Genomic DNA, 15011 nt, shown 5'->3' on the forward strand with positions numbered 1-15011 from the left:
TGTGTGTGTATGTGTGTGTGTGTGTGTTGGAAGCAGGAGTGGCATCTACTTCCTAAACAACATGCCTCCAGAAACTCTGTGAACATGATAATTGTCAGTAGTTGTAGATGAGTTTCTGGCCTTTTATTCATAAATTCACTATGAGGTTTACTCAACCAAAGGCCGTCAACAACAATATGTGTGTGTGTGTGTATGTTATATATTATATATGTATATATGTGTGTGTTTATTAGTTTATTTACAATGTTCATACACATTGTGTTTCTTATTATTCTTGATTCACTTTGTATTTCATAAAATCATTCTCAAGAATTGTTTTATAAAATTAATCTCCGTTAGACCTTGCCCATCATTATCCATCTTTTTGCCCAGATCCTTCCAATTTTCTTCCCCCCGTCCCACCAAACTTTGCAAACTTGGTTTTTCCCCTACCTATCCTTACCCCTTCACTCCTACCCTTTATCTTCCTTGATTTTCATGCATGTTTTATTAGTTATCTCTCTATTTTTTTAAAAAAATGGTCTTATGCAGTCTTTGTCCTGGTGAGACTGCATTAGTTCACTCAGCATAATGATCTCTAGACTCTCCCAAGTTGTGTAATATTTTTCAAAGTTTTTTCTCCTGAGTGCTGCTTAGTATTCCATTGCAATGGTGAATAATGCTACTATGAACATTGGTGTACAAATATCAGTTTGTATCTCAGTTCTAATTTTCTCCGTTTGTTTTTAAGTCCTAATTTTCTTGGGGTATATTCCTAGTAGTGGAACAGCTGGGTCATATGAAGTTTATACCTTCAACTTTTTGAGAAAACACCAAAGTGCCTTCCAGAGTGGTTGCACCATTTTACAATCCCACCAACAATGTATAAGAGTTTGCACCTCTCCACATCCTCTCCAAAATTTTGTTCGCTGCCTGCTAATTGGCCACTTCTTTTTGGATGAGACAGTATCTCATTATGGTTTTGATTCGCATCTCTTACTGCCAGTGAATTTGACCATTTCTACATGTCTCTATTGGTCACTTAAATGTCTTTCTATTTGAAAATCTTTCCATCTTTTGTCTATCAGTCTTTCTCTTCAGGAGGCCCAAGAGTATTCTGTAATCTTTTATTATGAGACCCTTGTCTGAAATGATATTGCCACATGTTTGTTTCCAGTCAGCAGGCCTTCTTTTCACGCTGTTGGAAAAAAAAAATCTTTTTTTTGGAAAAAAAATCTTTTGATGAGCAGAGAGAGCTCATCTTTAGAAAGTCCTGTTCTTCAATTTTATCCTCTTTATATTGTACATTTCTGGCTGTGTTTGCTAGACTCTTTATGCTGTAGGCTAAGCCTTCTAAGCTTAATCTCAGTTTGTCTCTTATGAACTTTATGGTTTTGGGATTTACTCCCAGGTCTCTGATCCACCTTGAGTTGATTTTTGTGTATGGTGAGAGATGTGGATCCTATTTCAGCTTTCTGAAGGTAGCAGCCCAGTTTTGCCAGCACCATTTATTGATAAGGTTGTTATTTCCCCATTTGATAGGTTTTATATCCTTTTTGAATATCACTTGACCATAGATAGATAGGCCAATTTTTGAGTTGTCAATTCTGTTTTATTGGTCTGTGTGTCTGTTATTGTACCAGTATTACACTGTTTTGGTTACCACAACTATGTAGAAGGTTTGGAGGTCAGGGAGTGCTATGCCTTTAACTTCATTGTTGTTCTTCAGAAGTGCCCTGCTTATTCGGGGTCTCTATTTTCTCCAAATAAACTTGACAATTTCTCTTTTGATCTTCTTGAAATAAGTGTGGTATTTCTATTTCCAACTTTTTGAGAAAGTGTCATACTCCCTTGCATGCTGGCTATACAATTTCACACTCTCACCACCAGTGAATAAGATTAAAATTTCTTCACAATATCACCAGCATTTGCTGTTTGTGGCTCTGTTGAACTTCGCTACTATTACAGGGGTAAAATAATATCTTAGTTGTTTTCATTTGCATCTCTTAGGGCGAGGGATTTTGAACATTTCTTCATGTATTTGTTCACCATCTGAATATCTTCTTTGGTGTAATTTCTGTTTATACCCTACACATATTTTGCAACTGGGTTGTTTACCTTAATCTTGTTGAGGTGCCTAAGTATTCTGTGAATTTTAGATATAAGTCCCTTATCAATCTTTTCATTACCAAATACTTTCCCCCTATTCACTGGCTTTCCTTGTTACCAGGTTGGAGAAGGGGTGTGTGTGTGTGTGTGTGTGTGTGTGTGTGTGTGTGTTGTTTGTTTGTTTGAAGTTTGTTGTTGCTTTGTTTTTTCTTAATGTTCCTAAGGAAAACTAACAAATTTATAGATAGAGAAGTTGTGGTATATCCACACAATGGAATACTACGCAGTGCTGAAAAACAGGGAACTCATAAAATAAAAAATGGTGACCCTGGAGGACATTATGATAAGTGAAATATATCAGTCACAAAAGGACAAATACTGCATAATGCCACTGTTTTAAAACAGAACTGTCATGGGTGTTAAAGAAAACTTAGAAGAGAGGGGGTAAATAATGAACACTGCATTGAAACATATGCTGAAAAGAACCATTTAAAATGAATATATGACTAGGCATTATTTGCATGACAACAGTCGAGAATAAGAGATGCATAGAAAATTGGACTAGGGAGTGGGGAAGAACGGAATTGTGCAACAATTAATGAATTATTTTAAGAGAAAAGTGAACTGGGAGAGGGGGTTGTTGGGAGGAAAATGTGCAACAATGAGTGAACGGAAATCCAAGTTTTCTGTAAACTTTTGTTAAAATTACAATTAAAAAATATGAGTATGATATCTGTGTTGGGATTGCATTGAACATGTAGATTGCTTTCAGTAGGATTTGCATTTGCACAATACTGAGTCTTCCTATGTATGAACAGCACACATTGTTTTCCCCATTGATTTAGGTACTTTGTTGTGTTTTACATAAATGTTCTGTAGGTTTCTTTGTACACGTCTTTTGTATCTCTAGGTTCACTTGCAAGTATCTACATTTGTAGTTGGCTATTGTAAATAGTATTACTTTCTTAATTTCCTTCTCTCTGTTTTCTTTGTTACTATATAGGAATCCAACTTATTCTTGGATATTGATATTTTATCCTGCAACTCAACTAAACTGGTACACTAACTCTATTTCCAAAATAAAGAGAACTGCATACAAATACCTCTCGTGAATATAGATGTAATATTCCTTAACAAAATCATAGCCAGTAGAATCCAAAAACACAACAGCAACTGATTATTACCAAGTAGGGCTCATAAGTGTATGAAAGAATGGTTTGACATAAGAAAAACAATCCACACAATTAAACACATAAACAAAGCAAGTAACATGAACCATATGATCTTACCAATTGATGCAGAAAAGGCACATGATAAAATCCAACACTCTTTCCTGATAAAGACACTCAGCAAAATTAAAATAGTGAAAAGTATACATGTAAAACCGAGAGCCAATATCCTTCTCAATGGAGAAAGACTAAAAACATTTTCTCTGCAAACAAGGACCAAACAAGGATTTCCACTATCACCACTTCTATTCAATATTGTATTAAAAGTGTTTGCTAGGGCAAAACAACAAGAGAAGTATATAAAGATAACCAGATAAGTAAAGAGACTTATCTGTTATCCTATGCAGTTAAGATGATAGTGTACACAGAAAAACTCCAAGGACTCAAAAGCAACAACAAAACGTGTTAGAGCTAGGGGGATATCATATAGTATACATAAAAATGTAAAGATCATGGGTTTGTATGATTTGATGGGTGTAGGAGTGAGGGAGATTAAAAGAATTTGTTCTAGAAAGCAATGTATTCAAATTTTGTAAGTAAACTAGTACAAAGAAAAAAAAATGTAAATTTAGTCCATAAGTTAAAATCAAAACAGAACAAATATACATAAGAGTAGGTTATGGCCTTTCTTTCTGGGTCATATAAAAACTAAGCTCATGGAGGAAATGATGAGAAAACTAGTAAACAGAATATTCCAAAGGAACACTAGATAAGTCAATATGTAATGAAATATGTAAAGAACTGGAGCTAGAAAACAGAGTGGAATAAACAAAACCCAGTTGGCTTTGTTCTCATTAAAAGAATGATGAAAATCTCAAATTAAAACACTGAACTATTTGTGAGCTAAAAAATTAATAACACAGAAAGCATTGATAGAAGGAAAGAATAGATGAAGTCACTGTATGTTCCAATAGTGGTTTATATTCAGTCTTTTCAGTGAGTAGTATGTGAAAAAGAATACACAGCACTGAAGAGATTAGAGAAAATAAAGCTCTAAGAATGGACAAAATAACAATTGAAATGTACAGATGACTAGATGACGAAAATTTGCTGAAATTCAAATACCTGAAGTATATATTGATGATGATAAAAGACTACATCCTTCAATTTGCATTATTCCTTAATATAAAGGGGGAAAATCCTTAGAATTGTACCAAAATACCAAAATGTGGTAGGGAAAGCATTTGAGTTGGCAAAAACTCTGTAAAAGATTTTGTTAAACTGCTAAAAGAGCAAAACAAAAAGCAATGGTAACACTCTGGTGATCAATACCCAAGGCATGGGATTTTAATGGCTTCATATATGTGGAAAAACTAGACAATGTATTAGAAAGAAAGCTGGATTATATTTGCTTAGTTTTAATTGTGTTTTGTCAAAAATATTAAATATGCAGTTCCAGAAGAACAAATCTGTCTTTGAAATATCTTCGGAACACTACTTAGAAGTAAGGAATGGAAATAACTTCCTCTCATAAAGTTTCAGAATAGTTTCTTGGAAAAGGACGGTATGCTTGGAAAATCAGAGCTCAGAAAATACAGAAGACCCTCATGAAGATGGATTGAACATAGTGCCTTCAGCAATGCGTCCAAAGGGAACAGTGTAGGGCTGTCATAAGGCCACTTCATGTGTAGTTCTCTTTTATAGGTTAACTTGAATTGGCCTCCATGCCCCCAGTAACAAGATTTCCCTGAAATATGCTTCCAAAGACAAATAGACTATATTATCTTACTGTTATGGAGCCTGGAAATCGAAATCATAGGTTGTTGTCCAGTTGTTTTCTTTCCATAATATAGAGAGAAATCATTCCTTCTGTGTTTATCTCTTCTAATGTGCGGTGACTCCTTCCAGTACTTTGTACTTCTTGGCTTGTAGACCCTTCTGAACTTGTGGTCATATGGATGTTGCTCCACTGTCTCAGTGTAATTTGCATCCCAAAACTAAAAATGACTAAATTTTATTAAGAAACATGCACACACAGGAGAGAATGCACATGCTGCCTAAGAATCAACTACAAGCCAGAAATGAGGAAATGCACAGGTAAGAATTTCATAATTGCTTATTTAAACATTTAGCCTCTGACCTGTGAGAAATACGTATTTCTTAAAAGTTCCCTACTGGGAACATTTCTGTTGCAGTGGTGTTAGTATTTGAGACAGTCCTATTTCTAAATAAGATCACATGCATGGGTGAAAATTTCAAACTATAATCTGGAAAGACATAGTTGCCGAATATTTAGTTCTTTTCATGCCAATAGCAGAATGGATGAAAACAAGAGAATGAAACCAGATGGTGATTTAACAGGCTTTTAATGGCCATATGATTGCTAGCATGATAGATTAGAATCTCAGAATCTCTAATCAGAGTGAGACTTTGCTAATATACTAAAAGCATTTCCTGAAAGTCTTCCTCAAATACGTATGTGGAACACGGCAAAAGATTAAAGAAAGAGAGTTAAACTGAAAAATGCTATTAAAATATGCAGATTTTGAAAGGATATAAGGGGACAATAATGGAATAGGGCAATAAAATGAAAATATGAACAACCAAATCTAATAACCAAATAGCAGGCAGCGACTTGGAAAAGATTGTAGGTAGAGTATTAGGTTTTAAAAAAGTAATTTGAAGCATGCTAAGATTGGAGTATGAGTAGTGGGGATAGACAAAATTGAGAAGCAGAAAAAGCTTTAAAAGGACTAACAATATTACCACCCTATGTTTGTGTGTATGTGAAACCTATACCAAGACCGAGAAGCTATTTTATGATCAGAACAGAGCAACGCTGCATTGTTCAAAATCAAGAAAACAGTGCATCAGGGATGCATCTTGTCTCTGTACCTTTTCAATCTATATGCTGAGCACATCATGAGAAAGATTGGGCTTTATGAGGAAAATGAAATCAAGATTGGAAGGAGACTTATGGAGAAGCTGTTATCTAGCTGGTACAACTCTGCTTGCTGAAAGTGAGGAGAAATTGGAGCTGTAGAAGATCAAAGTTTATAGCCACCAATAGGCTTGCATCTCAACATCAGGAAAACAAAAAGTCCTCACCAACAAGGCTAATTGGTAGCATCATGATGTTGTTGTTATGATTTTTAGGTGTTATTGCCTTGAGGGCAACCCCTATGACTTTATGAACAAGATATCTGAACCCTGCTCTGTTCTGTGCCAACTTTACTTCCTGATACACTAAAGCCCATTGTGGCAGTCACTGTGTGTGAGTCAATTTACCTGGTTGAGGATTTTCCTCTCTTTCACTGACTCTCCCTCTCAGAGAAATAGCCTTTCCTGGCAACATGCCCAAACACACATTTTATCGTATTTGCTTCCAAGGAGCACTCCGGTCGCACTTTTCTCCAAGATGCATTTGTTTGTACTTTAGGTGGTCCATGGAATATTCAGTACTTTTCTCAAACACCACACCTCACAGGCATTAATTCTTCTTTTTTCATCCTTAGTCATTGTCCAGCACTCAGATGCCTGTCAAGTGATCAGAAAAATCACATCCTGAATCACATGCACCGTAATATTCATACTAATACCATTGCACCTTAATATTTTGGAGAGGTCCTTGACTACAGATTTTCCAAGTGAACTATGTATCCTGATTCCTGACTGCTGGTACCAAAGGTGATGTGTATCCAAGTAAGATGAAATTGTAGACAACTTCAATACTTTCTCCATCTGTAATGATGTTGCCAATTGTGTAGTGATAAGAATTTTTGTTTTCTTGATGTTCAGATATAATACATATTATAGGCTATATTTTTTTATCTCCTGCAATAAATGCTCCAAGTCTGCCTCACTTTCAGGTTGCAAGGTTGTGTCATCTGCACAATGCAGATAGATGATAAGTTGTCTTCTTGTCCTGATGCCATATATTATAAATTCCAGCTTCTTGAATGACTCACTTGGCATTGCTCAGGCTGAAAGAACTGAAAAACAAATTTAAACCGCAAATAGAAACATTGAAGGGTGGTGTGGACAATATGTTGAATGCTCCAGTAGGTAGCAAAAGAAGATGAGGAAACACACAGGGTCATTATATCTAAAATAATTGACTAACAATGAAAATTCTCAGGATTTAACATGTGAGCAGCAGCCAATGGTAATGAAGGAAGAAGTCAAAGCTGCACTGAAGCACTGGCAAATAATAAGTCCCCAGGAGTGATAGGATACTTACTGACATGCTTCAACTAACAGAAGCATCCCAGGATGCACTCACCAGATAATGCTGGAAAATTCGAAGGACAGCTGTGCCTGGCCAAAGGATTCAAGGAGATCCTTTATTTGTTTCCATCCCATAAAAGGTGATCCAACAGAATGTGAAAAATGTCAAATAACATCTTTAATATCTTATGAAATTTGGAGAACAACTCTCTGGCCAATGGATTTGAAGATTATAATATGTGTGTGTGTGTGTGTGTGTGTGTGTATTTGGTCCTATTCCCAAGAAATGTGATTCAACTGAATATGAAACTATCAAACAGTATCATTAATGTCATCTGCAAGCAAAATACTGCTCCATATCTTTGAAAATTGGCTAGAACAATGCATAGATAGGGAACAAACAAAAGTTCAAGCAGTATTTAGAAGAGGCTGTGGCACCGGACATATCATTGCTTATGTCTGATGTATCCTGGCTGAAAGTCAAGAATCCCAGAAGAATGTTTATTTGGGCTTTATTGACTTAGCAAAGGTATTTGACTGTGTGAATCATGACAAGTTATGGCTGACATGGAGAAGAACTGGAAGCTCAGAGAACTTGATTGTACTCATACAGAACCTGTACAGGGACCAGGAGGCTGTTGCATGAACAGAGGAGGGGGACACTGCATGGTCTAAAATTGAGAAGAAAATGTGTTAGGGTTGTATTCTGTCTCCATACCTATTTAATCTGTATGCTGAGCAAATTATCAGAGATGCTAGACCCTATGAAGCAGAGTGTGGCATAAAGATTACAGGGATATTCATCAAAACCTATGTTATGCAGATGACACGACCTTGCTTGGAGAAAGTGAGATGGACTTGAAGCACTTGTTGCAGAAGGCCAAGAAATGCAGCTTTCTGTATGGATTGTATGAATTTCATTTAAGTATTGTAATGCTGTTAAAATATGTATAAATGTATGAAAAACCAACATGATTTCTAAACTTTCAGCCTAATGAAAAAGAAAGAAACTCTTAACACTGGACCAATAGCATAGTGATGGATGGATTGGCGATTGAAAATATCAACAGCTTCATCTTCCTTGGATCCACAATTAACACCCATGGTACCAGCAGTCAGGAAATAAGGGTGTGCATTGCACTGGGAAAAGTTGCAGTTAGAAACTTCTCCAAATTATTGAGGAGTAATGATGTCAGTTGATTGAGGGATTATTCACATTGTTGTACTTGTTTTGTACCACAGAGTTGGGAACGACCCACGGCTGACCCTCCAGTAGGTTTTCAGAGGCAATTAATCTCATGGGAGCAGATTAACCATCCTTCTCCCTTGGAGTAACCTCAAACCATGTGCCTTTGGGATTGTAGCACAATTTCTTGCCACTAGGCCACCAGAGTTTCCTGAGTCACCTACGACTTGATGGCACTTAACAACATAGAGAGAGACCAGCTGACCCATTGGACCAAAAGTATTGCTACCAAGCCAAAGATGGGGTACTCTAACCCATGGCCCTCTGGTCAGTTCTTAATTGTTTTTGGTCCAACATTCTTTTATGTCATATAGCCCTGGTTTGTCCACTTGCCATACAGAGGCAACTTGCGGTCGCTGTGAAGCTGAACACTGTGACACCCATGTGTCAAATTCTAAAATGGTTACCCATAGTAGACAGTGTTTGGGGGGGCTTCCCGGTTAAAACAAACTTAGAAGCAGGAGTGGCGTCCACTTCTGTGAATTGCTTGCCTCGGGAAACCCTATGAACCTGGAGAGAGGATGAAAGTCACGCAAGGGTCGAGGACTTTCATTCAAAGGGTCGCTATGAGTTGCCTATGACTCGACAGCACTTAACAACAACAATAATGTCAGTTTGAGGACTAAAGTGAGTCTGATTTAGGTCATAGTCTTTCCAATTACACACTATGCATCTGAAAGCAGTACAATGAAAAAGGATGACAGATAAAGAATTACCATTTTTAGGTGTGGTATTGGAATAGAGCACTGAACGTAACAATGATGGCCAAGAAAACAAAAGGCTATGTCTTTGGGAGGGTGCAATTACAGTGCTCTTTGGAGAAAAGAATGGTGAGGCTTCACCTCACATTTATTTGGACATGTTGCTAGGAGAGATTATTCCTTGGAGAAAGACATGATGCTGGGAAGGGTGGAGGGTCAATGAAAGAAAGATCCTCAAACAGGTGGACTGAAACAGTGACTGCTGCAATAGGCTCATGTATCAGGAAGTATGAGCATGGCACAGGATAGAACAGAGGTCAGATCTTTTGTTTATAGGGTCGCTATAAGTCACATTCAACTCAATGGCACCTAACAACAACAACAGCAACAATTAAACCAGTTACTGTCTCATCATGGATCATGAAAAGTTGTGGCTAACAATAAGAATGGGAATCTCAGATCACTTGATTATGCTCATGTGGAACCTATACCAGAATCAGGAGGCTGTTGTACGCACAGAGCAGGGGAGCACTGCATGGTTTGGAATTTGCAAGGGAGTGTGTCAGGCTTGTCTTCTGTCTTCATATCTGTTCAATCTATATGTTGAACAAATTGTCCAGCAGGAGACTACTCAATAACCTGTGTCATGCAGATGATACAACCTTCCTTGCTGAAAGTGAGGAGGACTTGAAGCACTTACAGAAGATCAAGGAATGCAGCCTTCAGAATAGATTGTGTCTCGATATCAAGAAAACAAAGATTCTTACCACTGGACTAATTTGCAGTGCCATGATGGATGGAGAGGATATTGAAACTGTCAACAGCTTCATTTTGCTTGGATTCACAACACTCTCAGTACCAGCACTCAGGAAATAAGAGATATGTTGCATTGATAAAATCTGCAGTTAGAGAACTTTCCAAATTATTTAGGAGTAATGATGTCACTTTGAGGACTAAGGTGTATCTGACACAGCCTATAGTATTTCTAATTACTAGCTATGCATCTGAGACCTAGACAATGAATAAGGAAGACAGAAAAAGAATTGACACTTTTGAGTTGTGATGTAGGATAAGAGCACTGAACATTCATGGATGGCCAAGAGAACAAACAGACATATCTTGGAAAGGGTACATTTGGAGTACTCTTTGGAGGCAAAAATGATGAAGCTTCGTCTCACATACTTTGGACATGTTGCATGGAGGTGCTATTTCTTGTAGAGGGACATGATGTTGGGAAGGGTGGAAGGTTGGCAAAGGAGAGGAAGTCAACCAGGTGGATTGATACAGTGACTGCTTCAATGGGCTGTTGTGTGTCAGGAAATGTGAGGATGGCTCAGGATAGAACAGAGTTCAGACCTTTTGTTCATAGGGTCGCCATTAGTCATTCTCAACTCAACGGAACCTAACAGCAAACAATAATTGCTCATTGAGTATTGCTTTTCCTTTTACTTATTTCATCTCTTTATTAAATTTTACTTCCCTTTCTCTATTTTCCCATCCTTGTTAACTGCCAAGAGTTATTGTATCTGTATGTAAACCACTCCCTAGTTTTTGTGATAATGACCTTCTATCATAAATGTCCTTTTGTGACTGATAGACTTTGCTTACATTCTTAAGGCATTAACCACGACTATAGTTACATCTTTTTGTATTTTCAAAACACTCCATTTTGATAAACAGTACACCCAAGATAACTTCCCCCAATCATTAAAAGGCCTACTTCAATATACTAAGGCAATGCTCTATTTTCATTACCTTTTATCCCAAGTACTCCTAATTTCACAAACTGAACAGTAAATCTGTGTATGCTTATGATTCCTACTGTTTACCCTTACAGTGTAGGAATCATAAATAAGAGTCTCAATAAAATACATTTGGTAAGTAAGGCAGCACCTTCTTTATGTTTGAAACAAAATAAATATGCCTTTGACAATCTAATTAAGAAAAAATGCAAAATGACAAATAAAAACTGAATTGGAAATGAGAATGGTACCACACAGTCTAAAATGGGGAATATTAAAATGCATAAAATTTACAAAGTGAAATGCATCAATGCCAGTACATCTGAAAAGAGAGGTAATTTAAAAAAATATACAATTAGGAGCTACATATTCGTCTATATATTTCAAAAAACTCTGGACCACACTCTTTTAAAGTTTCTATAAGAATTTCTTATATATATTATATACAGATATAGGAATTAGACTTTGTGGGTCACAACAAAATGTGGCTAACATTGAGAAGAATGAAGATTTCAGAACACCTGATTCTGTTCATGCAAAACCTATACTTGGAGCAGGAAGCAGTCGTCTGAACAGAGCAAGGAAACATTGTATGGTTCAAAAGAGGGAAAGGAGTGTACCAGGGATGGGTCTTGTCTCCATATAATTTCAATCTATATCTGAAACTGATTATTCAGGATGGTGGACTTTATGAGGAGAAATGTGATATTAGGATTAGAGGAAGACTTCAACAACCTGTGTTACACAAATGATACAACCTTGCTTTATAAAACTGAGGAGATCTCACATATTTGTTGCAGAAGGCCTAGGACTTCCATCTTCAATATGGATTGAAACTCAACATGAAGAAAACAAAGGTCTCGCTACTGGCCTTTTGATAGCAGCATGAGAGATGGAGAAACGATTGACATTGTTAACAATTTCAACTTGCTTGTTTCCGCAATTAACGGTCTTGGCACTAGAATTCAGGAAATCAAAAGCCAAATTGCTTTAGGAAAGTCTACCATCTGATTCAGAGTACTGAAGAGCAATGATATCATTTTAGAGACTGAGGTGTACATGACCCAAGACATGGTCTTTGGAATTAGTTGCTATGACTTAGGATAATAGAAGAAGAATGAATGTCTTTTAATTATGGTGCTGCAAAAGAGTATTTAATATACCATGGCCTGTCATGAGAACAAGCAGGTCTGTCCTGGAGAAGATGAAACCAAGCAGCTTCTTAGAGGCAAAGATTTTGAAGCTCTGTGTCACATACTTTGGGCATGTTGCCAAGAGGAGCCATTTGTTGGAGAATGACGTCATGCTTGGAAAGGTGGAGGGACAGCACAGGAGAAGAAAACCCCAGATGAGATCGATTGACACAATATTTGAGTTAATGGGAGTAGGAGTGTTGGAGACAAGAGATTGGCTCAGGAAGAACATTACTATGGAGCTACTATACCTAGTGTCTCTATGAGCCACAAGCTAGATTGTTCATAACAACAAAAACAACAATAATGTTAAAAAATGACACACGAACAATTGCTGCCTTTGAGTTGTCATGATGGTGAAGAGTACTGAACATACCATGGACTGCCAACAGAATTAACATGTCAATCCTGGAGAGGGTAAAATCAAGCTGTTCCTTGGAGGAAAGGATATGGAGACTCCGTCTCACAACCTTGGACATGTAGAGGGAGGGACCAGTTTTTAGAAAGGGATCTCATGCTTGAAAGGGTTGAGGGAAAGCACAGGAAAAGAAGACCCTAGATGAGATGGATTTACACAATAACTGAGTTAATGAAGATAGGTGTGTCAGAGACAGAGATTATTAGTTCAGGATAAAGCAGGATTCAGTTACTAGGAGACGCAGTCAACTCAAGGGAACATAACAACAACAACATATATACCAATGAAGTTTTTAATTTTTTCCCTTACATTCATTTACATCTTTTCTTTTTCTTCTGTCTTTGTAAAGACATTTTGCTTTCTTGATGGGTAATATTCTTGATGTTATCTCACAACCCGCTTGTCATTAGCGTATAATATACCTAATCTATTTTTGAGATATTTTAACCTGAAGCAGGAGAGACTTGAATTTATATTTTGATTCTTGTATTAACCTTATTTTCTTCAAGTTCAGTTTGAAAGTGCAAATATGCAATTGATACTCTGTCTCACAGTTAGATCCTGATCTTGCTTTAACTGGAAATATTGAACTGCTCTATCAATTCTTTCCAGAGATGTAGTCGTTTTGATTCTTGTGTAGTCTTCCAGGTGAGGGCGATGTTACCATTTGTGTTTCTTAAAATGTGAGATAATTGATGATGTCGGATGTGTTGTAGCTAAAGGTGAGAACAGGAAAAAATATATTTCTAGTTTATTGGTTATGGAAATGTGTTTTATTGTCTATCATAAGGAATTATAAATAACATTGAGAATCTTGGAATACTTAATCGTGCCAAGGTTAACAAGAGAAGAAATAAAAATGATCTGAAAGCTTTGGCAAAATAAGGTACCAGGAACTGATGGAAATAAATTAATTATGCAAATGTCTTAGATTGTGTTCATCAAAACAAATTATTAACAGGGAGAAGAACAGAGATCTTGTAACCCTTAATTGCACTAAAGAAAAATATATAGATGAAGGAGCAGTTGTATTAACAGAGCAAGGGAACACTGAATGGCTTAAAACTAGAAAATATGTGGGTCAGAAGTGTGTCATTGTCCATATCTGTTCAGTCTGTGTGATAATCAAATAATTTGAGAAGCAGTACACAGCTATATTATAGGGACTATATGATGAAGAATACTGTTTCAGGATTGAAAGAAGGTTCTTCAAAACTTGACTTTATGAAGATGACAAAATTTTGCTTGTGAAATAAAGAGAGGTTGAAACGTAAGCCATAGAAGATCAAGATAACAATCTTAAATACAGATTATATATCAAGAAAACAAAAATCCTCACCATTGGACTAATAGGCAACATTAAGAAAAAACCTGAAATTATTATTTAATTTTACTTCAATCTACAATCAATCTTCATGGTATCAATAGTCAAGAAATGAGAAGGGGGTACATAGGGAAATCTGCTTTCAAATACTTCTTCGAAGTGGAAAAGAATAATTTAATGATTTTTTCTCACCATACAGACTAAATAATTATGAATAATGGATATGTCCCTAACATACATTTTTTCTACAATGTTCCTTTGTTCAACTCAGACAACTACTTGGTGTCTGCATAAGGCTTTGCATAAGCGCAGGCAAATATTGTAGGATTCCTTTTTTACCCCTTAATGATATCCTTAATTTGTTCCTATCTACATAGCATAACACTTTGAGTAACCAAATAAAAACCAAGTAAGCATCTTTCTAATATTCTCTGATTTCAGCCAAATTCCATCTGATAATAACAATAATAGCCCCTTTGAATGACTTTGTCTGAATTCAGCTTGAATTTCTGGCACTTCCCTGTCAATATACTTTTCCAAGTCTTCAGAAAGATTTCAATAATATGAAATCAATAAATATCAATGATAGAGTTTAATAATTCCCTAATTCTGTTGGATCACTTTTTTTGAAATGTAATAAAATGCATCTCCTCTAGTTGGTAAACCTGGTAGCTATCATTCAAAATTCTTGACATAGTCTAGAGAATTCATCCAAGGTTTCTCATATGTTGTGTGAAACATGTCAATTGATAGTCCACCAATTCCTGGGGCTTTTGCTTTTATTTTATATTGGTTTTCATTTTATATTGGTTTGCTTACAAAAAGGCTTTCTTTCTTTCTTTCTTTCTTTCTTTCTTTCTTTCTTTCTTTCTTTCTTTCTTTCTTTCTTTCTTTCTTTCTTTC

This window comes from Elephantulus edwardii, unplaced genomic scaffold (genome assembly GCF_000299155.1).
Source record: "Elephantulus edwardii isolate Elephantulus edwardi_28Jun2011 unplaced genomic scaffold, EleEdw1.0 scaffold00173, whole genome shotgun sequence".
Classification (NCBI taxonomy): domain Eukaryota; kingdom Metazoa; phylum Chordata; class Mammalia; order Macroscelidea; family Macroscelididae; genus Elephantulus; species Elephantulus edwardii.